Below are 11,221 nucleotides of genomic sequence, written 5' to 3'. Positions count from 1 at the left end.
TGAACATCTGTGCTTATTTCTGAGACATGAGTTTTTGAATGTGTTCATATTTAGACAGTGTGCATCTGTCTGCTGAAACTGTGATGGTGAACCTGAGGTGATGGTCAACAGAAGGCAAATATATATCAATATAAAACAATACTGAAGTAATGTCTTTACCCTCTGCAGCGTGTGCACGCAATCACCTTATTCACTGTAGTAAACGTGCACCGCTAGCTCACGTGACTGACTGTCTCCATGGTTACATCGTATATTATTAGCTATGTAAACAGCTTCCATAGATACCGTCATAGCTCTCTGCAGCTGTAACACTTAAACACTTTGCAAATCATTTCATGTTTTTGATAGTTATGAAGACAGAATATGTTTTTAAGGTCATGCTAGGCAGTTGCTATGGTGGTTGCTGTGGACTTGGGTGGACCGCGTCCGATTCCTGTTATTAGCTGTCCGCCGTAGGAAGGCTGCGTTCCATTTACAAGTAGTGACAGTCTGCCGCAACTCGAACTCAAACCCCACTTTGTTCTTTAATTATAGGCCTTTTATAGCCGTTCATGACACACGCACACACACACATAAAGCATTTGCCTCACCATGAGAATGCAACTTTACCTAACCTAACCTTAAAGTATCTGATATAGGATAGAAAAATGAAGCAACCAGAGATTTAATGATGAAGACTCTGGGTTCTGTAGTTCACGTTTTACAGTCCCAAATGACTCTTTGCATATGATTTATTGAAGAGGACTTTAGAATGCACTTTACATTTAGACTGTTGCTGTTTCATTTTTTACATTGTTGCCGTGTTATGTCATGAATAAGGTTCACCTGCTGGGGGTTTGATGGATCAGCTGGACAATACAGTCAAAGACAGACTTCATTCATCATATGCAAGAATCCTAGTTGGATTTTTGTTGTCACTCATGTTTTTGAACCAAATATTGAAAACAATTCTGACAGACTGGATACCTCGTCAGGGTGTACATTACCTTGTAGTCAAGCATCCCAGGACAGAGCCCTGCCCCACCATGAGCCTGGGTGGATACGTGGTTATAATATAAAAGGACCAATACTGAATATGAATATTTCATGAAAATTGAATTCAATTCTACCATCAGGCCGGGGTCTTTCTGTGTGGAGTTTGCATGTTCTCCCCGTGTTTGCGTGGGTTCTCTCCGGGTACTCCGGCTTCCTCCCACCGTCCAAAGACATGCAACTTGTGGGGATAGGTTAATTGGATAATCCAAAATTGCCACTAGGTGTGAATGTGCGAGTGAATGTGAGTGCGAATGGTTGTCTGTCCCTGTGTGCTGGCCCTGCGACAGACTGGCGACCTGTCCAGGGTGTACCCCGCCTCTCGCCCTATGACAGCTGGGATAGGCTCCAGTGCCCCCCACGACCCTGAAAAGGATAAGCGGACACGGGGAGAACATGCAAACTGCTTGAGGTGACTATAGTTGTGATTTGGGTGGCTGTAGCTCAGGTGGCAGAGCAGGTCGGCCACTAATCAAAAAGTTGGTGATTCGATCCCAGGCTGCCTCCTGGCTGCGTGCCAAATATCCTTGGGCAAGATACTAACCCCACGTTTGCCTACTGGTGGTGGTCAGAGGGCCCGGTGGCGCCAGTGTCCGGCAGCCTCGCCTCTGTCAGTGTGCCCCAGGGCAGCTGTGGCTACAATGTAGCTTGCCATCACCAGTGTGTGTGAATGACTGAATGTAGTGTAAAGCGCTTTGGGGTCCTTAGGGACTGAGTAAAGTGCTATATAAATGCAGGCCATTTACCATTTAGTGCTACATAACTAAAATAGAATTACATCAGGTCAGTTTCTGTTGGTTTGTCTCTGACAAGAATGTGTTTGGACTGAAAACATGCAAATGTCAGTATTTGTATTTAAACAAACATTTGGTTCAGCCGGTTTCATTCGGATCATGTCTGCATGTCAGCAGGGGTAATAGGAGAGGTGGAGTGATTTAAATATCACCTGCTGTCCTCATAGACTTTATCACAATCCAGACTTCTTACTGTAGCTGGACAGGTGGGAGGGGCTTAGCAGGAACAGCGGTCTATTTCATTTGAGTACACCCTTCAAGGTTAAGTTTCTGAACAACAGACTTTCATGTGAAAAGTAAAGCTTCCACCTTTTCCCCATTCCTTCTCTTCTTTGAGTTTTTTTTTCTAAATTACACTTTCACAGAGATGCAGTAACATTTCTATCCTTTCTTTCCTTTTTCCTTTGCATCAAATTTGCCCTTTGATTTCCCTCAAACTAACATGGCCAGGAAGTAGACACAGCTTAACCAAAAAAAGCCTCATCTGAGCTCTGAATAATACAGACATGTGCACATGAACAAGATCAGGTTGTTTTGTTTTTTGCCGTCATGCTGTGTCTCTGCACAAATAGAAAACACAAAAGAAACATCAGTGTTTGCACTGAAAGCACCATGGCTGGTTCAACTGGTTTTATTCAGACTATGTCTGATGTCATGTTGAGGGAAGCTGGTAGAAGGATTTAAACCACCTACTGTGCTCAATCTAATCAAAGACAAGTTGTTGGAATTTAAGCATTCAATAATGATTCTGGATGAAAATCAGAGATGGTAATATCATCAAGAAGTGTAAAATCGCACTGAATCTAAAAATGTGTGGCTAATGTCTCCAGTCTGGTTTATTTAGTCTTACAGTAACCTGGTTACAACAGGATGATAATGTTATTTTAAATGAATCAACACCCCCGAGTCTGCGCGCTCAAACTGGAGGACTTCCATCTGCTGCGCGCGGACCGGCAGGCCGCTCTCTCCGGTAAGTCCAAAGGTGGAGGTCTCTGCTTCTACATCAATAGTGGCTGGTGCACAGATGTGACAGTGATTGCTCAGCACTGCTCTTCCTCTCTGGAATATCTTTTTATCCACTGCAAACCGTTTTATTCTCCGCGGGAGTTTGCTTCATTCATCCTGGCCGCTGTTTACATCCCGCCAGACGCAGATGCGCAGGCAGCTCAGTGCGCACTCGCGGAGCAGATTCTCCACACGGAGCGGACATTCCCGGACTCTCTCATCATTGCTCTTGGGGACTTTAACAAAGCCAATCTGAGCCATGAGCTTCCAAAATACAAGCAGTATATTAAATGCCCGACCAGAGAGGAGAGGACATTGGACCACTGTTACAGCACGATCAGCGGGGCCTATCGCGCGGTGCCCCGCGCTTCACTCGGACTTTCTGACCACGTCATGATCCACCTAATCCCCGCGTACAGACAGAGGCTGAAGCTCTCCAAACCTGTCGTGAGGACTAAAAAACTGTGGAGCAACGAGGCTGTGGAGGAGCTTCGCACGTGTTTGGAGTCTACAGACTGGGACACAATGAAGGCTGCTTCTAACAGCTTGGACGAGTTTACGGACACTGTCACCTCCTATATCCACTTCTGTGAGGACAGCATTGTGGCATCACGCACCAGGGTGAGTTATAACAATGACAAACCCTGGTTTACTCCTAAACTCAAAAAGCTGTGGCTGGAAAAGAGAAAGGCGTTCAGAAGCGGAGACAGGGACTGCTACAGAGAGGCCAAGTACAGGTTCACTAAAGAAGTGGACATTGCTAAACATCAGCACTCTGAGAAGATGCAGCAGCAGATCTCAGAGAATGACTCGGCCTCTGTGTGGAAAGGTTTTAGGAATATCACAAACTACAAGCCTAAAACCCCCCACTCCACTGATGACTCGCTCTTGGCCAACACCCTTAACGACTTCTACTGTCGTTTTGACGAGCCATCAGGCAGCCTTCACACCTCCAACGGCCCCAACAATAGAGGCACTTTGGACACTAATTCCCCCACCTCTCCCCCCTCCATAGAGCCATCACCACCTTCAAACCGTTCACCTACAACACCCCCCTCTTCACCCCACACAAAAGAGGATTTCACACCACCTCCTCCCACCACAACTCTTCATATTCATGAAGCAGATGTGAGGAAGCAGTTTAAGAACCTGAATGCTCGGAAAGCTCCCGGCCCAGACGGCGTGTCTCCTGCCACCCTCAGACACTGTGCAAACGAGCTGGCCCCAGTGTTTTCTGGCATTTTCAACTCCTCACTGCAGGCATGTCATGTGCCTGCCTGCTTCAAGTCCTCCACCATAATCCCTGTCCCCAAGAAACCTAGGATCACTGGACTAAATGACTACAGACCCGTGGCTCTGACATCTGTGGTCATGAAGTCCTTTGAGCGCCTAGTTCTCTTCCATCTCAGGACCCTCACGGCCCCCCTCCTGGACCCCCTGCAGTTTGCATATAGAGCCAACAGGTCTGTAGACGACGCCATCAACATGGCCCTACACTTCATCCTGCAGCATCTGGACTCCCCAGGAACCTACGCCAGGATCCTGTTTGTGGACTTCAGCTCTGCCTTCAACACCATCCTTCAAGACCATCTCCGAGACAAGCTTTCCCAGATGAATGTGCCTGATCCCATCTGCCGGTGGATCACTGACTTCCTGACGGACAGGAAGCAGCATGTGAGGCTGGGAAAGAATGTCTCGGACTCCCGGACCATCAGCACCGGCTCCCCTCAGGGCTGTGTTCTTTCTCCTCTGCTCTTCTCCCTGTACACAAACTGCTGCACCTCCACCCACCAGTCTGTCAAGCTAATCAAGTTTGCAGATGACTCCACCGTTATTGGACTCATCTCGGACGGGGACGAGTCTGCCTACAGGAGGGAGGTTGAACGTCTGGTGTCCTGGTGCAGCCACAACAACCTGGTGCTGAATGCCCAGAAGACAGTGGAGATTATTGTGGACTTCAGGAAGCACACAGCTCCACTCCCCCCCCATCATCCTGACTGACACCCCCATCACCTCTGTGGACTCATTCCGCTTCCTGGGTACCACCATCACCCAGGACCTGAAGTGGGAGCCCACCATCACCTCCGTCATCAAGAAAGCCCAGCAGAGGATGTACTTCCTGAGGCAGCTGAAGAAATTCAACCTGCCAACACGGACGACGATGCAGTTCTACACTGCAATCATTGAGTCCATCCTCACCTCCTCCATCACCGTGTGGTACGCTGGAGCCACTATCAGGGACAAACAGAGACTGCAGTGTGTTGTGCGCTCTGCTGAGAAGGTGATTGGCTGCAGACTCCCATCTTTGCAGGACCTGTACACCTCCAGGACATTGCGGCGTGCAGCTCGGATCTCAGCTGACCCTTCTCACCCTGGACACAGTCTGTTTGACCTGCTCCCCTCAGGCAGGAGGCTCCGGTCCATTCGCACCAGAACCTCTCGCCATAAGAACAGTTTCTTCCCCTCTGCTGTTGGACACATGAACAATAACCATATGACTGTACCCGCCACTAACACATGACCCTACGCTGTGTTCACTGTATCATTCCATGTTTGGCACTGATCACCACCTGCACTCATGTATATATCTTTCAACGTAGCACTCTTAATTCTTACTCTCATGTATATATCTCATGTATATCTCATGCACATATCTTTCCACGTAGCACTTTTAATTCTTATCCCTACTTTTACTTTTTCCATGTCTATTTAAGTGTTATTTATGACACCATGTTTGCACTGAAGCACCGCAGCAATTTCCTAATGTTGTAAACCTGCTCAACATTTGGCAATAAACCCCATTCTGATTCTGATTCTGATTCTGAGTCATATTAACTGTCCTTGAAGCATATGCTGAGGAGGGGGGTTGGCAGCAATCCTTCACTTGAGCTTAACCATAGACCCAGACAGAGTTTTAATTTATTTGAAAGCCTGACCCAAAAACATCTGATCCTCCACTGTTATATTCTTCAATACCATGTGCCAACACAGTGAAGCTACCTAAACTTTAAAGCCATGGAGTTCAATTATCTCATTAATGTTGTTACAGTGATGTCAAAAAAGTGTCTGGCCCCATCCTTATTTCCCCTTACTGTACTTCCTGTATTTACTTTTGTTGCTCACGTCCCAGATACATCTGACCAATGAGTGCACTGAACATTCTCACATGGTTTGTGGTTTGTTTTCTTGCTTTTGTGTGCCACCGTCAGCATAATAGTTCACCAGGACACCATCTGGACGGCAGGGTATCTCACTCACCACCAACTCACTTTGGGGATTTGGGTTTGTAGAATAGCAATGGGAAGCCTTAAGATGAGGCTGCTGTTGTCTTTATGAAAGAAGAAAACCTGGGTTAGTTAAGGTAAGCCCTTGCTCCACCCCCACTGTTAACCTTGGTGGTGGCGTGCAGTGTTGTCTTGTTCTCGGCTACCCCCTCAAATATTCTGCATGGAGCAAAATAAAAATAAATAATTAATTAAAAAAATACCAGACTGCGATAACTGCTGTTTGTTTAGTGAATACTGATACTCAGAGGAAAGAACCACTTATATGTGATAATCCAAATGTATCGTATTTATATACCCACGTGCTGCACAGGCTTCACAAATATTTAAACATGTATGTGATGACAGAACAACTGGTTTGGTCAGTTTCTACTGTCATTATCCAATACAACTGTTTGTTTTTCCTCTTTCATTTGTTTTGAGTCCAGATAGGACACCAGTCTTTTTCTCAATGTACAGCACTTCTGTCTCTCTCCAACACATCTGCCTCTTTCTGTGTTCCTGTATTGTCCTTGCAGATGGGCTTTATAGTCAAAAACATCCATTAGTCCTAACACTGTGACCCCTGTTCTCCCAACACTTCATTCAGTGTTTCCTATTCTTTGCTTTTTAATTGAATTAAATTAGCAAAATAGATAAGTATACCTCTGTGGCACCTAAAAATTCTAGCCTGTTCTGTCACAGGTGACTATCAAAGTCCAGACAATCAGTTCACTATTTAATATTTTAGCACAAGCAAGTGTTTCACTGGTCACTGTTAGAAGCAAACAGCAGTGCAAAGGTCATTTTACTAAATGGCCAATTAGGTCAGTGAGTGACCTGTTAACACTTAGAGCACTTATTATTTCTAAACTAGGATAACAGCCTTCCCCTCTTTCTGGTGTTTGTGCTATGCTAGGCTAAACATATCCTGGACCTGTCTCTAACCCTCTAACCCACACAGATAAAACTTATCCAGTCCAAAATAACTGAGGTTTTCTAGGTATCAGTTTTAACAGGAGGTACTCTTGTTGTTTAGTCCCCTTTGAGACATCATATATAAGCATCTACTGTCTATACTTGAACAGCATTTCTGATTAAAGGAAATTGAAAAGGTTCCAACATGTGTGATTGTTCAAATAACACTCAAAAGTAATATAAAGCATAAAGTAATCAGACAGGGCAGGCATGAAGGACAGCTTCCTCCTCTATCAGACACTGTTTGTGAAATCAAGAAGTTCAAATTTGTATCTTAATATCTTTACTAATAAGTTTTAGTCCCTGCTGGAGACGAGTTCATAATGCAGTATTTTTGAGATGAGTTCAGCTGCTGACTATCAACTGACTATTTTCTGCTATTTCTGTTAAAGCTAACCTGCACACAGCTAATGTTAGTGAGGGAAACAAGAGAAAAACAAGACTGCTTCCATTAACTTCTCATAGAGTCTCATAAAGTTCATAATGTCAGTGCTATTGTATACAGAGACTTGTAGTTACTGACAGTGACCACTAGAGGGCACTGATTCTGGTACTTTCATGGTATTAACAGTCCAGTGTTCAGTGTTGGGAAGGTTACTTTTAAAATGTATTAAAAAGAATATAGCCCATATGGTTTTCACTGCCCTATGCATAGCCAAGAAAACTGTCCTCATGAACTGGAAAAATAAAAACAATCTTAATTCTAACCAATATAGAAATTATCTATTAGATTACATTAGTCTTGATACAGCCTCTGCCACCACATCAGATCAATTGCTCTGGGCTCCTTTGATCAGCTCCATCACCTAGTGGGGGTGGGGGGTCATAGTTTGGTCCCGCCTTCACTGTTGTGATTGGTGTGGGGGTAGGGACAGGCTTAGGGCGTCGGGGGGTTCCCCAGAGGCATCTTCCTTGGGGGGCTCAACCCGGGGTAGCGGTCATGTCCGGTTGGGGGCTCTTTTGGCTCTCGGGTGACTGTTTCCTCGTGGCTGCGTGCAGCGGGGCTAGGGGAGGGTCTGTGTTGACGGACGTGGGTTACTGACCTGGTAGCCTGGCTGCCCCTGGGTGGGTCCGGGATGGGCGTGAGGTTCTGGGGGCGCTCCGTCTCTGGGCTGGGGCCCTGGCCGGGCCTCGGGGCCTTGGGTCCTGGTTGGTGTGTTGCCGGGGTTGTGGGCGGGTGGGTGCATGGGGGCCCATCCCTGGCGCAGGGTGCCGCCGGTGCGTTGAGCCACCTGGGGGGCTCTTCAACTGGTGGGGGAGATTGTCACACCTTGCAGGAGCTTTCCTCTCCTCAGGAACTCTCTGGAGGAGGGGGAGATACAGGAGAGGTGGAGGAAGATCTCAGCCTGGGCGTCTATTGTCTCATGTAGTCTGGAAGATGAGTGGATGGTGGAGTGGGTGCAGTTTTCTCTGTGGTGGGGTTGGGTGGACTGTCCCGGGCTCTCTTTGGGGCCGGGGGGCGCTGCTGCACTGGGCCCCGGTCTGGATGGGCCTGGGCCCCCTTTCCCTGGCGGGTCGCGGAGTATGGGAGTGCCTACTGGGGTCAGTGGGGGGTCACTTGCCCCTCCCTTCCTTCCCTCCCCATCTCTAGCTGCCTCCCTCTTCCCGCTCCACCACAACCACCCACACATGCAGGACCTTGGAGTAGGGGTATGTCACCAGGGTGCAGAGGAGGCCACCCCCCGTCCCCGTCCCCTTCTGGCTGCCTCTGCCTCAATTTTATCCTACAACTTATGCTGGACTTACAATGTGCGATTTTTTCAGTCGCGCGATTCAGCTCCTGCTCAAACTGTACGATTGACTCGCAGGGGTTAGAAGTTCATAGGTCACGATGCAGGGTCTCACACTATACGACCCGATGCTCTGATGCGACCTGAGTGCTCACACTGTGCGTACATGCTCAACACGTCGTGATGTTGTTTCCGGAAGAAGAACCCGGAAGTCAACCGCCAATAAACAATAATAATAAGAAGAATCCGGAACTGGGGAGATTGTAATCCGGGAAATTTGAAAATGCTCACCAAAGAGAAACGCGCTGCCTTAGCAATGTGTGCCATTCTGTGTGCAGAAAGATCTAAAAATAAAAAGCGACTGCGTGTATGGACAAGGAAATGGCTTGGAAAACATGGGCAGTACGGTCTGTCAATTCTACAACGAGAACTGGAGGTAAGCAGCAACAGCTAAATTGCACTTACCTACAGGACTTTATCTGCATGATGATGGGTAAATGTTTGAAGACATCTGATGCTTCTACTTCCAGTAGGCAACATTTAATTTTAGCCTATTAGTATTTTATTTAATTGGATTACTGGCCATTAACTACAGTACTTTTACATTTTACTTGAGTAGCATTCTAGTGAATGACTTGAACATCTACCAAAGTGATTTTTGGGACATCTTTCTGCTTTATACAACATTGGTTAAATATCAGTCCGACTCTTTAATTATCAATAACATTCAACCACTATTATGTTGCTTTGTTATTGTGTGTGTTCTTGACTTTGACTTTGTTCTGTGTAAACAGGTAGATGATATGAGGGGTTTTCGGGACCTTCTCAGAATGTCTGTAGAGGACTTTAACTATCTACTGGAGAGGGTTAGTCCTGCTATCATCAAGAAGGATACACACCTCAGGAAGGCCATCAGCCCCAGGGAAAGGCTTTCAGTTACCCTACGATTTTTGGCAACAGGCAAGTGTGTGGACATGAAAATTCATACTACATAAGCTGCTACTACTGCATTATATTCTACATCTGTCACCTAAAATCTGTCACTCTACGAAGCTGCATCCATGTCCACTATCCACCTGACATTATTTAAGACACTTTGTTCTATTTGACAGGTGAAACCTTCAACTCATTAAGTTTCCAGTATAGGATTGGAAGCACCACACTGAGCACGATTGTCATGGAAACATGCACAGCTCTTACCTGTGCACTGCATGAAGATTACTTGAAGGTAATTTTGACAGAAAATACATTACCCATGCTCACACTATTGAAAGATTGACTTGCACATTGTCAAAAACGTCCTATCAGTTTATACAGCAAGTTTTCACCAAAAACAATTCTGAGTCACAAAATGTATTTGTTCAGTCTTTGTTACATGTGTATATAAAAAAGTAAAGTGAACTCATAGTGTGACAGTGACTTGAATGTATGGTTAAGAAAGGAAATCATGAATTCACCAGAGATTCTTTTTGCTGTATCACTTTCTACTTGTCGCACAGACACCATCAACCGAGTCTGAGTGGAAGGCCATTGCCAGAGACTTTGCAAACAAGTGGCAATTTCCACACTGCCTGGGAGCTATAGATGGTAAACACATCTTCATCCAACCCCCTCCCAAGAGTGGCAGCATGTATTTTAACTACAAGTCCAGGTTTTCCATCATTCTTATGGCTGTTGTTGATGCCAATTACAAGTTTGTGTATGCAAGCGCAGGGACACAAGGTAGGGTCTCTGATGCAGGAGTGTTTGCCCATTCAGACCTGAAAGAAGCAATGGACACAGGCACGCTGAACTTTCCCCCTGCGGATACCCTGCCAGGCACTGATGCTATGATGCCACACATGCTAATTGGAGATGATGCTTATCCCCTCCGACCAGATCTCATGAAACCATATCCATTTCGAAACCTTAACACCGATCAGAGAATATACAACTACCGTCTGTCCAGAGCACGTCGCGTTGTGGAGAACGCTTTCGGAATTTTGGCGAATCGCTTCAGAGTGTTCAGAACAACAATTTGCCTGGACCCAGACAAGATTGTCACCATTACCTTTGCGTGTCTTTGTCTGCACAACTATCTCCGGGACCACAGATCTGACGCCTATGTACCACCTGGCTATGTGGATTCTGAGGATGCCAACCACCAGCTGGTCGAAGGAGCATGGAGAAGGGAGGGAGAGCTTCAGTCAGTTTCAATGGGCCTTGCACGGAACCCCTCAGTGGAAGCAAAGAAACAACGAGATGTCCTTTGCGAGTACTTTGTCTCACCTGCAGGGAGTGTTTCATGGCAAGAATACATGGTGTAGGAAGACAGAAAGGGGTTTTTTTTGGTTTGTTTTTTTGTTTAAATTGCCTTGTTTACTTTCCAAAATTTACTAAATAAAAAAAAAATCCCTTTGTAAATACTGACAACAATAAA

The sequence above is a fragment of the Maylandia zebra genome, linkage group LG23, assembly GCF_041146795.1.
Source record: "Maylandia zebra isolate NMK-2024a linkage group LG23, Mzebra_GT3a, whole genome shotgun sequence".
Classification (NCBI taxonomy): Eukaryota; Metazoa; Chordata; class Actinopteri; order Cichliformes; family Cichlidae; genus Maylandia; species Maylandia zebra.
The sequence above is the reverse complement of the archived record's forward strand: the minus strand, read 5'-3'. Positions refer to the sequence as shown.